This window comes from Callospermophilus lateralis, unplaced genomic scaffold (genome assembly GCF_048772815.1).
Source record: "Callospermophilus lateralis isolate mCalLat2 unplaced genomic scaffold, mCalLat2.hap1 Scaffold_124, whole genome shotgun sequence".
Classification (NCBI taxonomy): Eukaryota; Metazoa; Chordata; class Mammalia; order Rodentia; family Sciuridae; genus Callospermophilus; species Callospermophilus lateralis.
In genome coordinates, this window is record NW_027512424.1 from 3,498,939 (window position 1) to 3,520,033 (window position 21,095).

At 36.5% G+C, this 21,095-nt stretch overlaps 1 long non-coding RNA gene across 1 annotated transcript; it reads right to left on the reverse strand.

Moving 5' to 3' along the window:
• Positions 1-1,213: 1,213 nt before the first annotated feature.
• LOC143387055 (uncharacterized) lies at positions 1,214-6,858 on the reverse strand. The gene is made up of 4 exons (XR_013089811.2): positions 6,778-6,858; positions 5,829-5,883; positions 2,807-2,846; positions 1,214-1,288 (listed from the first exon to the last, which is right to left on the reverse strand). It is a non-coding gene; the product is annotated as an uncharacterized LOC143387055 (long non-coding RNA).
• Positions 6,859-21,095: the final 14,237 nt, after the last annotated feature.

Here is a 21,095-nt window from a genome sequence, read left to right on the forward strand (position 1 = left end):
CTTTACCACTGTATACATGCTATTTCAATAGGGGGTTCTGAACATAAAACAGTAATAAAATCTTCACAACCTTGAAAATATCACTGTCCCTTACAGACATGGAAACTAAGTATTTTAAGTATTTTCCCAAAACCACAAAAGTAGAATGTGAGAAACTTGAAATTAAAACATAGGTATGATCCAAAATGTGCAGTTGATTTCCGAAAAAAGAAATACATATTACACAGTTCAACTTTCTTTTTCAGCTAAAAGAAAAGGAAATATATATTTATAACATACAATGGATTTTGCAAACACAACATCATTCAAGCTTCAGAATAACCAATAAAAGCTGCATTACAATTAATTATGTACCAATATGGAATTCAAAGCTTAGAAGCCTGAAGAAACCTCCCCTGTGTCACACAGCAGTAGTAGCAGGCAAAGCCAGGCTTACTTCTAGAGTCATGCTCTTTTTAAATTTCCATGATATCTCATACTTCTCTAAACTAAATTTTTTCTTTGCCTAAATCCTTTAAGAGAGCATTTTTTTTCTATAATGGATTAGATAATAAATATTTTAGGTTTTGGGGAACATGTAGTTTTCGTCATATCTACTGAATTTTGACACTGGTGCATCAACACTGTCTAAACAACTGTAAATAAACAAGTGTAGCCATGTTCCAATAATTCTATTTACAAAACAAACAGGAGGACAGATCTGTTCTGCTTCATTTTATTTTGTGTACATACTCATTAAGCCCATTTTCAGTTCTGATTTTTGTTCTTATATTCTTTTCAGCATGAATTCCTTCCTGATTCTCATATTCATCCTAATTCATCTTTAAGTTCTTATGTACTTCTCTACCATACCATCTATCTACTCAGACAATAAACTATCATTCACTTAACTTATATCAACAATGAAATGTTCAACTTTCTATAGTTGCCTCATGTAAACTAAGTACCTAAGTTGGGTTCAAATACGAATACACAATGGCTTGTACGTTTATATATATATAATACTCAATGGCTAATTCATTTAATTTATAAAGTATAGTCTTAAACTAAGATAATTTTACAAGAGCAGAAAATTATGTTTTCTTCCACCTTGAATACTACTGCATATAATTAAAATATTTTCTTTATGAGAAAAGTAAAATAATAAACTACATCAAGACTTACTAGAATAGGAAGTAGCATCCATCTTTCCAACTTTAACTGGAGAACCAATGCTTTTCATCTCAAGGCCAACTTCATTCCAAATTGGTTCCAGTTTTTTACAATGGCCACACCATGGTGCATAAAACTACCCAAAGGGGGAAAAAAGAATCACTAAAAATGTTGTACTACCGTAACTATCAATCTTAACATTTAAAGAATCTCTTTGATTAAATAATCTGCTAATAATCTATTTGGAACTAAACGTTTGAATATATTTCCTAAATGGTTATGCAGCAAAATATAAAAGACACACAGAAATCTAGATAGGTTAACTCCTAAGTCATACCTCAAATATAATACTAACTTAAGTTCATTTTAATAGATTATTGATACCTATTTAAAACAGATATATGAATTTTAATAAAATATCTTTGCTTCCAAGTGAATGTATTCATGTTCTTCAAAAAAAAAAAAAGAAACCAGTAAATAAAAATGCATATGTCATACCATGTGCACATCCAAATGTTAATGATAAAGAATCTATTTTTATTACAAAAATCCCAACAAAGTGAGTGCCTTTGCTGAGTTTATTGTATCTACTGGCAAGATACAGGAGACCATTAAGACAACTGGCTTAGCATTGGAATTCAAAGCTTAGAAGCCTTAAGAAACCTTCCCTGTGTCACACAGCAGTAGTAGCAGTAGTGACAAGTCTGACTGATAAAACTAAAATCACAGACCAGAATCAGCAAATGGTGGGGGTAATACTTAGAACCCAAGCTAACAAACTGCTTATTGCATTTTCATGAAGTAATATTTCTTTTTAAATTTTTACCATGGGAATGTTAAAATATACAAAAGGAGAAAAAACTGAACAGTGGACTCTCATATCCCATCACACAGCTTCAATAATCCCCAACTCTACCATCTTTATCTCATTTCTTTTGCGGCTACTCTACTTTTGCTAAGGCATGTTAAAACAAATCTTCAATGTCATGAGGTTAAAATTTATTCCAAACTAGAAAGTGAGGAAAGGATGCTAAATATTTAATATTGTTCACTATTAAGATCAAAGTATGGCTGAGCATGGTGGTGTACACCTATAATCCCAGCAGCTCAGGAGACTGAGGCAGAATTCCAAATTCAAAACCAGCCCCAGCAAAAGCAAGGCACTAAGCAACTCAGTGAGACCCTGTCTCTAAATAAAATACAAAATAGGGCTGGGAATGTGGCTCAGTAGTTGAGTACCCCTGAGTTTAATCCCCAGAATCCAAAAAACAAAAAGGATGAAAGTATGACTGTGACTAAATGATATTAATATATTCAATATCTTGGAAAACAAGAAGAAATGAGTGAATTATGCAATAAAATCATATCATAATCTCCTAAAGACATAATCTATAAATTTTACCTCATTATAAGATAGGGTACTAGCTTCCCATCTTAATACTCTCACCCCCAAAATTTCAATAAAATATGTCCCTTAAACCTTAAAGCTCTAAGGTTCATTTTAACAGAAAACCCAAAATAATACTATCTGCAAAAACAAATTAAGAAGATACATAAGTACTAACTATATATTGCCTTCTTTGGGTGAAAGAGAATAAAAAAGAGTCTTTAAAATGGTAGGGGCAGGTAATTAACATAAAATTTACATACTCACATCTATAAGCCAAATGTCATCTTTTCGATTTTCTTTAAACCTAAAAACAAAAGCAGATCTCTGATTTTTATGTTTGTGTTCACTTTACAAATGTATCATAAGGGTAGGGATAACAAATTGATAAATATAAAAACATGAAACAAATTCTTTCAATAAATGTGTGTAAAATTTTTCCTCAGTGACCTCCACATCTTATCCTATTCTTTGAATTTTTAAAAAGAACCACTCAAAGAAGAGGAATAAAGAATTCAACAACAAAAAAAAAGTGGAACTAAGGTTTTTCTGGGAGAAATACAAATGTAATTGGTTTTCCTCATCTGTGGATCACTAACTAAGACCTGAAAATACTCGGTGAGACGCAGGATAGAAAACTGCCTCTCCAATTCTGTAATGAACATGTGCAGGTTTTCTTCGCTTTCTTTAATTTTCTTTCTTTCTTCTTTTTTTTTAACACTCTTAAGTCTACAGAATGGTTTGTCTGATGGAAGAGAGAACCCTAATGCCAGAAGAGTAGTTGAGTACCCCTGAGTTCTTGCTATAGCAAGCTCAAATTGTTTCAGACAGTTTTGATCATCTGACAGAGTGTTGCTTGCAAGATTTTCTTCTCTTGAAATTATACCCTAGACAACAGAAAATAATAACTACTTATATGACATTTAAATACTATAAATAATTTAGATGATATAAACTATACAGGTGGATGTGCACAGAGCACCATACCACTTATATAAGGTCCCTAAGCATCCAGATTTTCGTATCTACAAGGAATTGTAGAACCTATCCCCATGGATACCAAGGGATGACACTGTATACCTAAGTTCTTCACCCTTTTATTACATTTTTTACCTCTAGAGAAAAGTTAATATAGCAAAGCCTAAGTTTGCTATGCTTGGAAAATTCTGTTTACAAACTGGCTGTTTTTAATCTGAGAGGTTGGATTCTAGGAGGGTTCCCATCATTTCCTGATGGCTCAGTTTTAATGTTTGAGAAAAGTACCCAATTGATACTGCATTGAAATAACTCAGTAAATGTGTAGTCCAGGCGGGGGTAAAGTTGTACACTGTCATCAGCTGTCCATTAAAATGTTCAACCATCCCTATGAATTGGAGTCATCTGGTGCATAGAGAGTGCACTGTATGCCCAACATCTGTCCCACCAATGTACAGGCTGAGCCATCAGATACAGTAATCTTGAGAGAATGTGAACAAGAAGCAAATGTGGTCATGTCAGGGTCTAGATAGTGTGGCTCAAGCCAGTGGAAAGCATGTGGACGGCTAAGGCAAATCCAGAGAAGCATCAATTCCAGTTGGGATCCAGAGCACTATTAATGGAATAAGGGGTCCAGTGTTCTCTATTTGGTAAGAATACCCTCACCCATGAGCTTGAGGAATCTGTCCCTGGGGAAGTACTTTTAGCTTTGAACATGGTGAAACAAGTGGAACACCTTTTCAATGCTGTTTTGGTGCCTTCTCAAAATAATGGCATTCCATGCTTGGTCCAGAATCTTACCAGAATCTCCATGGCCCCTGTCTTACGGATCCAGGAAACAACTGATGGCACATGTGCTTACTCTACTGTGAGGAACCAGTTTCCACATTTATCTCATAAGCATGTTATGCTCTTGGAAATGTTCCCCAGTGTAGGGGCCTTTCCAGTAAGCATCTACACAGCTAATGGAATGATCAGCAGGAGCACAACTCCTCCTTCCTCCTCAGGCAGTCAGCACTGCCAGGATAAGCTGAAAACTGTAATGACACACCCAATTGAGTATCACTAAATTCAATAAGGTTACTTCTTTGTACCTAATTGTTTTCCTCAGCACCAAAAAGTTTCTATAAGCAGTCTGCAAGTACTCCCAAGATCCATCAGCATGCCTGGTACACATAGGATCTTAGGTGTTTTGCTCTTCTGTAACAACGTTGTGCTCAACTGATCAGCCTGAACACCACACTGACTCTGTCATGCAATCAGGTTTTCAGGAGGTAAATTAGGACAATCAGCTAGACTGGAAGTAATAATCAAGCCTTTATTCACTTACTTTCACAATGTGAGCCAAGAGACATAAAAGAGGTGCCAGCTCCTCAATGTACCATTTTAATACATGAAAGAGCACTAACAGAGAATCAGGTTGATGCAGCAGACAGGGAAATTCATCTCACTGCTGAGAAGAGCTGAACAAAAGGGTTCTGCCTCTTTATGAGTGACTATTGATGAGGAGGTCTTGGCAAAAGTGTCTGAGAAATGCCTCAGATGAAGCCCCAAATAAAGAGGTCTCCACACAGAACTGGGCTAGGAGCACACATATACATATGAACATGGTTGGCCCAGGAGGTCTGAATCCTTGATTACAAGACCCTCCAGAGACTGCAATAAACTGTGCAACTAAATTTGGTGTGGGGAGGGCACCTTCCCCCTGTGGCTTGGCAGGAAAGGCATTGTTGTCACCTTCACTCAAGCCAAATCACATATAGGATTTTTATTTAGAGCTAGACAGTTCACCCACTATAAGCAAGGCCTTGTGATTAAGGCTGATACTATGAAAATAAACACTAAGCATGGTGGTGCATGCCTGTACCTCCAGGCTCAGGTGGCTGAAGCAGGAGGATTGTGAGTTCAAAAGCCAGCCTAAACAAAAGCGAGGCTCTAAGCAACTCAGTGAGACCCTGTCTCTAAATAAAATAAAAATAAGGCTGGGGATGTGGTCCAGTGCCCCTGAGTTCAATCTCCAGTACACCCCTCCCCCCAAAAAGGAGAAAGTAAATTCCAGTACCCACTCTATATGATTAGAGCACAAAGAAATAAATACAAGGTAAAATGATGTTTGAAAGTTTTCTGATCTTTTAACTATTAGTAAAAATATTTGGGGTACATATATAGTATTTAGAACAATTCCTGAAAAAAAAAAAAGTAGCAACATATAAACACTGGTCATTACTGCCCCTATCATTAAAAGATTCACATGCAAATATTTAAATAAAAGCTCAAGTTTTTAAAGTTAAAATAACAGTTTGTATATACTCACGAGTCATCTAAATCTTGTACAACACTTTTACAAAAAGCCATATCGAGCAAAATAACTGCAAAACAAAAAGAGAGGACAAAATTCAATGATTTATCATTTGCCTCTTACCATGTTTAGTCACCTATAAAAAATTTTGATTCTTTGTTAGGGTCTACCATGGATCAATGATTCATTCCAAGGATTGAGTGATGCAGAAGAATTACAGTGATGCAAATGAATTACATCCATTTAACAAACATTTACTCTGCGTGCAATCATCCTGCAACTAGCAAATGCTATGTAGGCTAATCCACCTCTGACATGGTGCCATTTTCTACGTTTCTTTTTTTTTTTTTTTTCACTACCTTCTGGATGTAGACAAAACTCGCTTCTCTTATTTTTTTTCTTTTCTGCAAGCAATCACCTCTCTTCATTAAAAACTCCAAATGTTATTGAAAATACTATTTTTTAAAAAAGGAGAGAGAGAGAAGAAACCAAAGCCGAGCTACCCCTCTGATACTCATTGCACACAGAATGGAGGCTGGCACACCGCAGGTTCTAATGGTGGCCGAATCATCAAGCAACGAGAGCCAGGGCGCCCTGGGAAAGGCTAACCAACACCAACAAGTCACGTCTCACAGCGCACAATCCTGGCGATCTGACCGCGGTCAGTCCTTGACCCTCTCTCCCACCCCGGTGGTAAACACCCTTGAGGGTGACAAGACAGACCCTGGAGCCAAGGCAAGGTCTGCAGGAACACCGGCATTCCCATCGCCCACCAATGGAGTCAGCGCTGCCCGTGCAGTAAAAAGCCAAGGAGCAGCAGCCGCATCTTCCCAACCCCCCGCGCCAAGTCTCCAGAACGCCAGTGCCAAAGCCCCTGAAGACATCCGCAGTGTCGGGCCCCCGCGGCGACCCCCGCCCGCCAGGCCCAGCCTGGACGCGCGCCGAGCCTCAGTGTACTTGTTACCTGTGGCGCAGAGACCAAGCGCCGCCGGGCTCCCCAGACCCGCCACGATCGCCATGGTGGGCTGCAGCAGCTCAGCGTGCAGGGGAGAGAAGACAATGCAGGTAACGACCGGCCGCCAGCCGGGAAAAAAACGAGCCGACGCGGTGCGGAAGGAAAGCTCCGCACTCACACCGGGGGCGGGGCGCTTCAGCTCCATTACCCTCCGAGCTCTCCAAGGCCTCTGCCGTGGAGCATGCGCGGCACTGCGACGCATGCGCATTCCACGGCGCAAGCGCGGTGGCATTCTCCGGGTTAATTTGCCCTGCGGCAGTTTACGAAAGCGTGGGAACCGGGCTAGGGGGCGCTCCCTGTGCAGACAGTGCGGGCCGCGGCATGCTGGGGGGTGGACGCGGGGCATCCCCGTCAAAGTTGAATTTATTAGATCTTTTTATTTTCTACAGTGAGCGCCCCAGCGCTTTTGGTCGTGGACAAAATTCGTGGGAAATCGTGCGTGCGTGGAAAGTGGAAATCTGTGGGTCGCCGAGCTGTGCATCCGTCCGTGTGTTTTTAAGATGTATTTGAAATCAGAACGTTGTTTGCAAAACGGGGGCTCATACAGCCGCAAGCTCCTTCAGTTGACCAACTAAAGGAACCCCTCTTTAAAATTTGTTTCCATGGAATCCTGGAAAACTGAAGTTGAGCTTAAGATTTTTTTTGTTTTAGATGAATTTTTACTGTTTATGACTGAGGGAGTAAGTAAGGTACATAATATACAATATTATTTATATTGCTATCAGTTTTTTCCCCCCATACACGGCCATGATATATAAGAACGATACTCTATTACATGACAGTTCCTGTACCTGTCACTACATATTACTTAAATGAAATTTTTATAGTACAAACAGTACCAAAGTATCCTTGAAATTCTTGCAACTTAAGAGAACAGCAAAAAGAGATTAGGATGTCAACTGATTCACTCTACGTTCATAATTAAAACAGACAAACCTCCTTGAACATTATTATAAGAAGTTTATAAGTTACATGCATCTGAGAACAAGCATCAAGTTTCACCCCTTATTGTATACAGCATGGTATTCAGTGCAACCTCTAACAGACTCAAATATGTATATATGCATAGATATATATTAAAAAGTACAAGAAGAAAGTAAGGTGACTATTGAGGTGATTAGAGTGTTCAAAAGGTGATAAAATACCTAGATATATAGTGTAAGATTTGACATCTCTGGAGAAACAGAGATGTGTGTGTGTGTGTGTGTGTGTGTGTGTGTGTGTGAATGCATTCTCATGTATTTCAATATTCACAGCCACAGCCTGTAAAAGAAAATATTTTCTCTTGAAACTTAATTCAAACTGTTCAAAACAGTAAAACCCACTAGAGCTATACCTATGCCTTCCAATGGTATACCTATCTTTAACTATCTTTAAATGTGGCTAGTGTGGCAGAGTAACCAAGTATTTAATTTTAGTAAACTTGTAAACTGACACAATTTAGTTATTGGAAATAATTTTGTGGTTGGAACAACTAGGGTATTTGAATCTACTCCCTCCTCCCTCATTACTGGGAATTGAACTCCAGACCTTGCCCATACTAGGCAAGTTGTCTACCACTGAGCCATATCCCCAGCCCATTTTGTTTTACTTTTTTTCGAATTAGGAATTGGCTAAGTTGCCCAGCTGGCCTGCAATTTGTAATGCTCCTGCCTCAGCCTTCTCAGTTTCTGAGATAACAGATGTGTGCCCAGCACCTTAAATATTATGTTCTACTGTAAATTTTATGAAACCTAAATACTAATCAAGAAATAAAATTTTGAAATTTTAGAGTCTGTAATGAAATGTGTTATAAATGTAAAATGTTGGGTTTCCATCTATTGAATTAATAAAACATTGTATTGATTTCAACTTTACATTTTTTCAATTTGACTAATAAAAAAACATGAAATTACATATATGACTTGTGTTATATTTTCATTGCACATCACTAACCTAGGCAATCTGAAAATGGTAAAAAAAAATTGCATTAATCTGATAATGATCAAAACAAACTTTAGGATTCTTGTGCAGAAAATATATTAAATTTCCATATGGTAAAACTTATACTAACTAAGTTCTTAGTACTTACTCATCTGTCTCGAGTAGTAATGAATGTCCTTAATATTTAAAAGTTTTTATAATTGTGACAAGTGTTTTTTTTTTTTTCTGAAAAAGACTTTCAGATGAACAATGGATGCATATATATGCTTTTTATATTTTGCATGCACATTGCTATGGTCTAAATATCAAAATATCAAAATTTATATTTTGAATTTTTATTGCTTATGTAATAATAAGTGATGGGGACCAACAGGGGTAATAAATTCGTGATAGTGGAACCTTCATGAATGGGGTTAGTGTCCTTATAAAAAAGGTTAAAAGGAGCATTTTAGTCCCTTTTTTGCGTCTAACTTCTATCATCTGAAGACACAGCAAGAAAGTGCCACCTTGAAAGAGATAAGACACCCAGTCTGCTGGCACCTTGATAAGGAATTTCTCAGCCTCCAGCACTGAGAAATATTATTTTTAATTAATTGTAAGTAACCTAATCTGAATTATTTTGATGTAGTAACAGAAGCAGGCTAAGACGTACATCTTCACCAAAAGGTGTGTATGAGGATATCTATAATAGAATTCTTTCTGTGAAAGACTAACAACTAAAATGTCCAATAGTAGGATGGATAAATTGTGTTGTTCTCCTATAGCTATAAGAACAAATGAACTTTTGTATAGGGAACTTACATAGATACATATAATAAATTAAATGTCAAGCAAGAAAAGCCATTTTATTATGATTTTATTTTTTATTTTTAATCTATTTGTTTTGGGTCCAAGGGATTGAACTCAGCGACACTTGACCACTGAGCCACATTCCCACCCCTATTTTGTATTTATTTGGAGACAGGGTCTCACTGAGTAGCTTAGTGCCTCACTTTTGCTGAAGCTGGCTTTGAACTTGTGTTCCTCCTGCCTCAGCCTCCTGAGCCTCTTGGATTACAGAGGTACGCCACAACAACTGGCATGATTTTATTTTCATAAGCTCAAAACTAGTGGAACAATAGCACCGAAATTCAGGGATTACAGGTAAATGTTCTGTCTCAATGTGGATTTGTAGAAATGCATCAAAGTCTTAGTGTTTGTGTACTTTTCTGTGTGTATAATCTAACAAGAACAGTTTAAAACAGAATAATAAATAAAATGATTCAGGGTTATGTTTTTCAATAAAAATATATAATGTTCAATGGTGCTTCTCAAATTCTAGTATGCACTAGTTGTTACACAGCAAAGATTGAAAAGTGGAACAGTTTTATAAAAATGCATGTTAAAAACTTAAAAGTCAGAATTCTAAAATATAATGAAAACTGATTGAAGAATGAAAAGGATTTGAGATTGGATAGGCATTAAAGAAGTTGAGTCAAAAGTTTGAAATTATCTCATAAGAAAACATTAGACCTAATTTCTAAGATGTCCATCTTTATGGAAAAACAATTGTATATACTATACATGTACACACACACACACACACACACACACTATATATATATATATTGGTTTGTGTTAGTTATGACATTCAAGAAATATAAAACCTATAGGAAGAGATTAATTATTGGGAATTGGCACAACATGTCCCATGTTCTGCCACCTGTAAGCTCCAGAACAAGGAAAGCAGATGATACAAATGAGTTCAAGTCCAAGCACCTAAGAACTGAGAGCCAGTGATGTTAAGATCTAGTCAGAATTCCAAAACCCAAGAACTGGCAGCAGGTACGATGGCAAGAGAAGGTGTATGTCTCGGCTCAAGCAGAGGGAGTAAATTCACTTTCCCTGCATCATTTTGTTCTCTTCAAGATGTATGCGGGTGATGCCCACCCACACTGGAGAAAGCCATCTGCTTGATTCAGTTCCTGATTAAAATGCTAAGCTCTTCCAGAAACATCTTCAAAAATACTCCCCAAAATAATGTTTTACCACCTATCTGGGTATCCTTTAACTCACTCTTGTTGACACATAAAATTAACTAGCAGATTATTGTTACAAACGCTATAAGAGCAGAAAAATGAGGAATTTTCACCAGCTCATTCAATGAGGCGGCTATCAACTGGAACTATACCAGAAAAGGCATATGTGAGAAAGGAAATTATTCATTCGAAATTTCACAAACAAAAGCAGAAAACTTTCCCTCTGAAAATACCATCAAACCATATCTAACGGTACCAAAAAGACAATACATCATGACTGAAGTATATTTTCCAGAAATACAAGCATGGTTTAACATTAGATGAAATGTTAAATGTAATTTTCTGTAGTAACCTATGAAAAATAAATCCTTTAAGTGCAGTAAAATAATTTTTATATATTTAAATTTCTAATCATAACAGTAAAACTAGGAATAGGAAGTCAATTTTATAACATGCTGTGAATGGTAATTTGCATCAGTTCTGGAATTGCCCAGAGCTGTTGTGCTTAATTTCCTGCATGACACTAGCCTCTAGTCAAGATCCCAAACATGCTAATTAATAAATAACATTGCTTTCGTAATCTTGGATTCAAAGAATTTTCAGTGTTTGCTTCTTTTGTTCTTCTGTTTTGTTTGCCTGGTTGTCAGCATTGTTTATTAATTAGAGTGAGACAGTGGACTTACATTTGGTATCAGTGAGACCCCAGAGAGTTCTATGGTTGGGGCTGATTTTGTTGCAGAAATATGGGTAAGTGAGCAGTATTATATTTAAAAACCCAACTAAAATTCCACTTTGGAATTCCTAGTTCCACAGTGTTCTATGTATATGTAGGTAGTTCCTGATTCCAGAAAGAAAGTGCACATACCTATGATCCTTACAGTAAAAAAGATCTACATGCTCACCTGCTCTCTTTTCCAAACCGCTTGCAGTGAGACAGTGTTACTGTGATCCATATCATTATTTCATCACTGTTGTTATATTGTATCCTTTTCCTGCAATTAATCGTTTGGTCAACATCCTTACTTAGAATCCTGTGAAGGTTTTTTTAAGCAATTGAACTGTTTTTGTATAACCAGTATTAGAAATGAGATTACTAAATAGATTCCTGGCTTATTCTTTACCCAAAATATCAGTTAGGTATTACTTAGAAAAAAAAATGATGCTGAAAACTGGATAAAAACAGTACTATTTATAGAGATAATTATCAAGCTATGCTTGGTTTGAAATACCGCAATCTTTAAAATTTTATTTGTTATATATGACAACAGAATGCATTACAATTCATATTACACATATTGAGCACAAGTTTTTACATCTCTGGTTGTACACAAAGTAGCGTCACATCCTTTGTGTCTTCATACATGAACTTAGGGTAATGATGACCATTCCATTCCACTGTCTTTCCTATCCCTATGCCCCCTCTCTTCCCCTCCATCCCTTTTTCCCTGTCTAGAGTCCATTTAATCCTTCCATTTCCCTCATCCTTGCAGCATATCATGAAACAGAATCCTTAAATCAGAGAAATCATTCAGCATTTAGTTTTGGAGATTGGCTAATTTGACTTAGTATTATATTCTCCAGCTCCATCCATTTACCTGCAAATGCCATGATGTTATTCTCCTTTAATGCTAAATAATATTCCATTGTGTATATATACCACATTTTCTTTATCCATTCATCTACTGAAGGGCATCTAGGTTGGTTCCACAGTTTAGCTATTTTGAATTATGCTGCTATGAACATTGATGTGGCTGTGTCCCTGTAGTATGTTGTTTTAAGTCCTTTGGGTATAGACTGAGGAGAGGGATAGCTGGGTTAAATGGTGGTTCCATTCCCAGTTTTCCAAGAAATCTCTATACTGCTTTCCATATTGGCTGCACCAATTTGCAGTTTCATCAGCAATGTATGAGTGTGCCTTTTTCCCCGGCATCCTCGCAAGCACTTATTGTTGTTTTTCTTCATAATGCTTGCCATTCTGACTGGAGTGAGATGAAATCTTGGAGTGGTTTTGATTTGCATTTCTCTAACTGCTAGTAATGATGAAAATTTTTTCATGTATTTGTTGATTGTACATCATCTTCTGAGAAGTGTCTCTTCAGGTCCTTTACCCATTTATTGTTTGGTTATTAGTTTTTTGTTGTTGTTGTTGCTGTTGTTGTTGTTTTTGGTGTTTAGCTTTTTGAGTTCTTTATATACTCTAGAGATTAGTGCTCTATCGATATGTGAGGGGTAAAGAGTTGCTCCCAATATGTAGGCTCTCTATTCACCTCACAGATTGTTTCTTTTGCTGAGAAGAAACATTTTAGTTTGAGTTCATCCCATTTATTGATTCTTGATTTTAATTCTTATGCCACAGGAGTCTTATTAAGGAAGTTGGGGCCTAATTCCACATGATGGAGATTAGGGCCTACTTTTTCTGCTATTAGATGCAGGGTCTGTGGTTATATTCCTAAGTACTTGATCCATTTTGAGTTGAGTTTTGTGCATGGTGAGAGATAGACTGTTACTTTCTTTTTGTTGCATATGGATTTCCAGTTTTCCTAGCACCATCTATTGAAGAGGCTATCTTTTCTCCATGCATGTTCTTGTCACCTTTGTCTAAAAAGATAATTGGAATTTTGTGGGTTAGTTTCTGTGTCCTCTATTCTGTACCATTGGTCTACTAGTCTGTTTTGGTGCCAATACCATGCTGTTTTTGTTACTATTACTCTGTAGTATAGTTTAAGGTCTGGTAGAGTGATGCCACCTGCTTCACTCTTCCTGCTAAGAATTGCTTTTGCTACTCTGGGTCTCCTATTTTTCCACATTAATTTCATGATTGCTTTTTTTCTTTCTATGAGGAATATCATTGAAATTTTGATCAGAATTGCATTAAAATCTGTATAGTGCTTTTGGAAGTATGGTCATATTGATAATATTAATTCTGCCTATCCAAGAGCAAGGTAGATTTTTCCATCTTCCAAGGTCTTCTTTGATTTCTTTCTTTAGGCTTCTGTAATTTTCATTACATAGATCTTCAACTCTTTTGGTAAGTTTTTGTTTGTTTGTTTGTTTGTTTGTTTTGAGGCTATTGAGAATGGGATAGTTTTCCTCATTTCCCTTTCTGAGAATTTGTCACTGATATACAGAAATGCCTTTGATTTATGGAGGTTGATTTTATATTCTGCTATGTTGCTGAATTCATTTACTAGTTCTAAAAGTTTTCTGGTGGAAATTTTAGGGCCTTCTAGGCATAGAATCATATCATCAGCAAATAGTGCCAATTTGAGTTCTTCTTTTCCTATATGTATCCCTTTAATTTCTTTCATCTGTCTGATTGATCTGGCCATTGTTTCAAGAACTGTGTTAAGTAGAAGTGGTGAAAGAGGGCATCCCTGACTTGGTCCAGTTTTTAGAGGGAATGTCTTCAATTTTTCTCCATTTAGAATGTTGTTGCCTGGGGCTTAGCATAGATAGCCTTTATGCTGTTGAAATATGTTCCTATTATCCCTAGATTTTCTAGTGTTTTGAACATAAATGGGTGCTGTATTTTTTCAAATGCTTTTTCTGGGTCTATCGAGGTGATCATATGATTTTTATCTTTAAGTCTATTGATTTTGTGAATTACATTTATTGATTTCCAAATGTTGAACAAACCTTGCATCCCTAGGATTAATCCCACTTGATCATGGTGTATGATCTTTTTGATATGTTTTTGTATTTGATTTGACAGAATTTTATTGAGAATTAGTGCATCTATATTCATTAGAGATGTAGGTCTGAAGTTTTCTTTTTTTGATGTATCTTTGCCTGGTTTTGGAATCAGAGTGATATCGGCCTCATAGAATAAGTTTGGAAGTGTTGCCTCTTTTTATATTTCCTGAAATAAATTTGAGAGTATTGGTATTAGTTCTTCATTAAAGGTCTTGTAGAACTCAGTTGTGTATCCCTCTGGTCCTGGGCTTTCTTGGTTGGTAGACTTTTGGTGATGTCTGTTATTTCGTCACTTGAAATTGATCTGTTTACATTGTGTATATCATCCTGATTCAATCTGGGCAAATTATGACTCTAGAAAATTAATGATGCCTTCCATATTTTCTATTTTACTGGAGTACAGGTTTTCAACATAATTTCTAATTATCTTCTGTATTTCCATATTGTCTGTTGTGATATTTTGTTTTTCATCACATATGTTAGTGATTTGAGTTTTCTCTCCCCTTCTCTTTGTTAGCATGGCTAAGGATCTGTCAATTTTATTTATTTTTTCAAAGAATCAACATTTTGTTTTGTCATTTTTTTCAATTGTTCTTTTGTTTCAGTTTCTTTGGTTTCAGCTCTGATTTTAATTATTTCCTGTCTTCTGCTGCTTTTGGTGTTGATTTGTTCTTCTTTTTCTAGGGCTTTGAGATGTAGTATTAAGTCATTTATTTGTTGACTTTTTCTTCTTTTAGGGAATGAACTCCATTCAATGAACTTTCCTCTTAGTACTGCCTTCATAGTGTCCCAGAGATTTCAATATGTTGTACCTGTGTTCTCATTCACCGCTAAAAACTTTTTAATCTCCTCTTTGATGTATTCTGTAACACATTGTTCATTCAGTAGCATATTTTTTAGTCTCCAGGTTTTGGGGTGTTTTATTTCTTATTTTATCATTGATTTCTAATTGCATTCCATTATGATCTGATAGAATGCAGGGTAGTATCTCTACTTTTTTATATTTGCTAAAAGTTGCTTTGTGGCATAATATATTCTCTATATCAGTTAAGGCTAAATTATTGATTGTATTATTGAGTTCTATAGTTTCTTTGTTCAGCTTTTGTTTGGAAGATCTATCTAGTGATGAAAGAGTTTTGTTAAAGTCACCCAAAATTATTGTGTTGTGATCTATTTGATTCTTAAACTTGAGAAGAGTTTGTTTGATGAACATAGCTGCTTCATTGTTTGGGACATATATACTTATAATTTTTTTTAAAGAGAGAGAGAGAGAAAGAGAGAGAGAATTTTTAATATTTATTTTATTTTTTTTTTTTAGTTTTCAGCAGAAACAACATCTTTGTATGTGGTGCTGAGGATCGAACCCAGGCCGCACGCATGCGAGGCGAGCATGCTACCGCTTGAGCCACATCCCCAGCCCTATATTTATAATTGTTAAGCCCTGTTGGTGTATGGTTCCTTGAGTAGTATGTAGTGTTCTTCTTTATTCTTTTTGATTGACTTTAGTTTGAAGTCTACTTTATTGGATATGAGGATAGAAACCCCTGCTTGCTTCCACAGTCCATGTGAGTGGTATGATTTTTCCCAACCCTTCACCTTCACTCTGTGAATATCTTTTTCTATGAGATGAGTCTCTTAGAGGCAGCATATTGTTGGTTCTTTGTTGTTTTTTTTTAATCCAATATGCTAGTCTATGTCTTTTGATTGGTGAGTTTAGGCCTTTAACATTCAGGGTTATTATTGAGACATGATTTGTATTCCCTGCCATTTTTGTTTATTTTTTTTGTATTTAACGTGACTTGGTTTCTCCTCCGATTAGATTTTCCTTTAGTGTAATCCCTCCCTCTGCTAATTTTCATCATTGTTTTTCATTTCCTTTTCTTAGAATATTTTGCTGAGGATGTTCTGTTGTGTAGGCTTTCTAGTTGTAAATTCTTTTAACTTTTGTTTATCATGGAAGGTTTTTACTTCATCATTAAATCTAAAGCTTAGTTTTGCTGGATATAAGATTCATGGTTGGCATCCATTTTCTCTCAGAACTTGGTATATCTCCTAACTTTGAGGGTCTGGGTTTAAAAATCTGATGAGATATGAATTGGTCTTCCCCTATATGTGATCTGGTTCCTCATTATTATTGTTGTAATTTATACATTTGGTGTCCTGTAAGCCTCTTGTATTTGGTTTTCCAATTTGTTCTTCATGCTTGGGAAATTTTCTGATATTATCTCATTGAAGAGATTGTGCATTCCTTTGGTTTGAAACTCTGTGCCTTCCTCTACCCCAATAACTCTTAGAATTGGTCTTTAGATGCTGTTCCATAATTCTTGGATGTTCTGTTGATGGTTTCTTACTATCTTCACTGGGTGATCAACTTTATTTTCCAGAATGTATACTTTGTCTTCATTACCTGATGTTCTTTCTTCCAAGTGATCTAGTCTGTGGTGATGCTTTCTATTGAGTTTTGTATTTGGTTTATTGTTTCCTTCAAGGATTTCTGTCTCCCCGCCTCCCCCGGGTCTATCTCTCTCTTGAAGTAATTTTTTGCTATCTGTATTTTCTCTCTTATCTCATTGTTGGAGTGATCAATTTTTGCCTGTATTTGCTCATTTAGGTTATTCTTTAATTCACAGATCATTTAATTATGAACCTTCTGAACTCCTTCTCTGATATTTCATCCACTTGGCTGTCCATGTTCTGTTATTATATTATCCTGGTTGGTTTGGGGAACTTTCCTCCCTTGTTTTTTCATGTTGTCCATGTGTCTTCCTTTCTTGCAGTGTGGTTCTGAGATATAACAGTTTCTTCCCTATATTCTTGTAGTGCCCGTGAAGATTGTCTGTAGGTTGGGCTTCCAGACCCTGCTGGTGTCCCTTAATGGATGCTACTGCATCCTGGATCTGGGACCTGAGTAAGTTGGAGCCAGTGGATCTGGGCCACTGGGCTTGACCATCCATGGTAGTCTGCTGGTCAGAAGGGGTGGTCCTGCACCAGAGGCTAGGCTCTGGCTAGGTATCTGCCCCACCAGGAAAGGGTTGGACCAGGAGTGCTATATACTTGGGCTCTGCAGAGGCTGGTATAGGTGGATCTGGGATGCTGGGCTTGACCTCCCCTGGTAGTTTGCTCAAAATAGCGCAGACTTTGCAAACAGTTTCTGATATGAGACTTTCAACTGCAGTCTAGAAACACGGAACATGAACTCCAGGAGCTAGAAAGGGGACAAACTGATGGCAGGTTGATTAAAAATTCACTTCTGTGAGAAGCGAGCTCACCTGTACAAACCCATAGAGTGGACTAAGAGAATGAGGTACAGCCAAAATGAGGCTTCTCTCCAGTGGTCCTGCAGAGTGAGATGTCTGGGTGAGCAGGCACACCTAGAGCAGTTACAGTCAGTCAGAGTGCAAGGACCCTCCTTGGTTCCTCACTAGCTGAGTACTATGGGGTAAAACAGTTTTCCCCAATGTCATCGAGGTTGTACTGTCTCCTATTGGGTTATTTAAATATTTCCTTAGTTGTCCCCACTGATTTTATTAACCCTTGATTGACATGTTGACTTCTTGTATAAGAAATTCCATGTTCTCTTATGTATTTCCTTCCCTTGATGTGTCCTTTCAGAAAATATCTGGTTCCTTTTTGTGGAATATTGATTTCAGGGACTATATTATGGGCTGTATGTTTGCAGATTAGGTTGGTCCCATGTGGGATGCCATTCATTCAGTGGACAGAGTGATAAGATTAAATTATATATATAATTTATATATATGGATTTTTAAATCAATCTGTGATTATATCTCAAATTATAGAAGAGAAAATAGTTTTCAGATTTAATATATATTAAATATATATGTATATAATTTAATCTATGACAGAATTAAACTAAATCTATTACACAATTAAATACATATAGAATTTATATGTATATAAATAATATGATTAAATTATATATATACTAATTTAATCTGTTACACAATTATGGTAATTCAGATATTATTCTGGAAAGTTTGAAATCTCTGAACACTGTTTCCACTTCAATAAAAGTACAGGAGTATGAATATACATATTTTAATCAAACTATGATTATATCTCAAATTATAGAATAGTAAATAGTTTTCAGATTTAAGTTTCAGTATCTACTATTTCCTAATTTTCTTAAAAAATAAAAATAAATTTTCTCTGGCTTTTTATGCTTACGACCACTTTTAGAAACTTTCTCCACTTTGACCTATTCCAGTTACTCAAATGTTAAAATTCAGAAAGTAAAAGAATTTAAATAAATATAGTACTTCAAGGATTAACTCTTGAATCTCTTTGCATGGGCCAAGTAGCATTGACATGTTTATTTTAATGAGCATCCTGTGTATTTTGAGTATTTCTAGTATTCTGTGGTGTGCCCAAAAGAGGTCTGGAAACGTGGAAGTCTTAGTCTTCTCAATGGCTATTCAACATTTCTCTAGGGATTCTAAAAGAGTATGTCCTAGTCATCTTTCTTCTGTAACCCTCACTTGACCACAGATACTGTGACATCATCTCTTCAATTTTCTATTAAATGTTTCAGAACATCATGATTCCCAGAGGAATATATGGAATTGTAATTTTGAATCATCCAAGTCATGACCAGGGACCATATTAATTAACACCAACCTGAAACGAATGGATTTCCTTTTGGATCCTCAGATTAGAAACCTTCCATAAACTGATTTAAGCTGGTGACTAAAGAAAGACATTCAATCTATAGGGAGAACTGTACAGAGAAGATGTAAGAACTGGGGAAAAGTCATGTAGAGACTAAAGAGAATCAGAGGTTAAACAGATCCATTTTATGACCCTTATTAGAACTTGCAAATGTTAATGAATTAAAGCAACTCAGCAATGGAAAGAAAGTTGGTCCCACAAGCCCTAGTGAGAAAAGGAGAGGAAGTGAGGTGGGTGTGAAGGTGAGACACCAAAGATCCACACTTTGCACACACTTGTCTCTTTGTCCTAGAAAATAAGACTATGGTTTCTGAATTTAAAATAGTGTTGTTTAGTAAGAACCCTTAAAAAAAAAGAAAGAAAGGAAAATAAAGGAGATGGGAAGAACATGAATCTCATGGTGGTTGCTTAATATAGCAAAATTGCAAATCTCCCTGCTTAAACACCTCCAAGTATTTCCTTGTGGTTAACAGGGAAGCAGACAGGGAAGAGATGATAATGTGACACTCACCAAGGGAGAGGAAGGGTGACCTTACAGTCAGACATTATAAAACTTCAAGATAGCTTTAAAGAAGCACTGATAGTATAGATTTCAATGGGGCTGTAGTGCTTCCCTAGTAGAATATTAAGGATTTATCATGTGGTTGAGACTATGTTATTCACAGTACAGACTACCTTAATACTCAGAGGCTGAGATCTTCATGGTTGGACTTTGCCAAATAAATCCTTATGCCTTTGAGGCAAGGAACATCACATGTTATAACTTAACCCTCCTAACCTTTCATTTGTTTTGAACTCATTACTTTCCCTTATTGATGAGTAAACTAAGATTCAGGAAACAAAACACCAAAAACTTTCCTGAAATGAAAATTAATCTAGGAGGTCCTCCAGCTAGCCATTTAGGTTCAGCCATTGAAAGGGAAATCATGCACCTGATTGCCTGGGTTTACTCCTTTCACTTTGTGATGATTTCTGCCTCCTGAAAGCGAAGATGGATTTTATCAGCTTGGAAAAACATTTAGGTTCCAATATTTTTTTAGGAATAAGTAATTACTTCTGCTGAGACTGTGTGTCTCAGTATCAGAGAGCAAGGCTTGAACAATTCACTTCACCCATATATCTATCTGTATTTCCCAGGAAGGACCACAGACACATGTGAATGTAGCAATAACAAACACCCTACTTGGTTCAGAATAACAATTTATGATGAAAAAAAAAAAAAGCCAAGCTCCTCAAGACAGGGGTTTGGGAACTGAAATCTTCTGGAATAATATTTTTTGCCAAAAAAACCCTACATGATTAAACTTAAAAAAATCAGAGAGAAAGCAGTGAGCAGTGGTTGCTATAGTATCCAATACGCATCTGTCCTCTGGGAAGAAGAATGGAGAATAGTGTGCTGCCACAGGGAAGTTGGCTTTAGGGCTCATTAAAGACACAGATGACAGGACATGCTCAGCTCTAAAAAAGACAAACAGCTAGAGAAGTGTCCATCCGTAAATACTTTTATTACCATCAGCGCATAGAGAGTAGCCCAAAAGCAGGGTTTTAATACCTGTATTGTTTCAAAATCTGAACTGCATTTTACAGTCAGCATGACGCAGTGTGCTTTGAGTGCCTCCGTGGAACAACAGTGAGGGACTGCTGTCATCACCTCGCCTGGGGAGAAATTCTATGCATCACATATACTTAATCCACAAAGAGAAATCGAGAAATGCCAAGGGCCTTATGTGCACTGATTCAAATGCCACCATTTTAAGTCTACTTAAGATGTAAGGCAACACCTCCTAATTCAGTATTCTGAAAATGAGTACCCTTTTTTTATTCCTTCAAAAACCTTTACAAATGTCAACCTTTTCAGAATTGTTTTCAGGCTAGAGGTCACAACCATTTAAGTACATGTCTTGAAAAAAACACTTGTAATTTTAGTCTCCATTCTCTGGATGT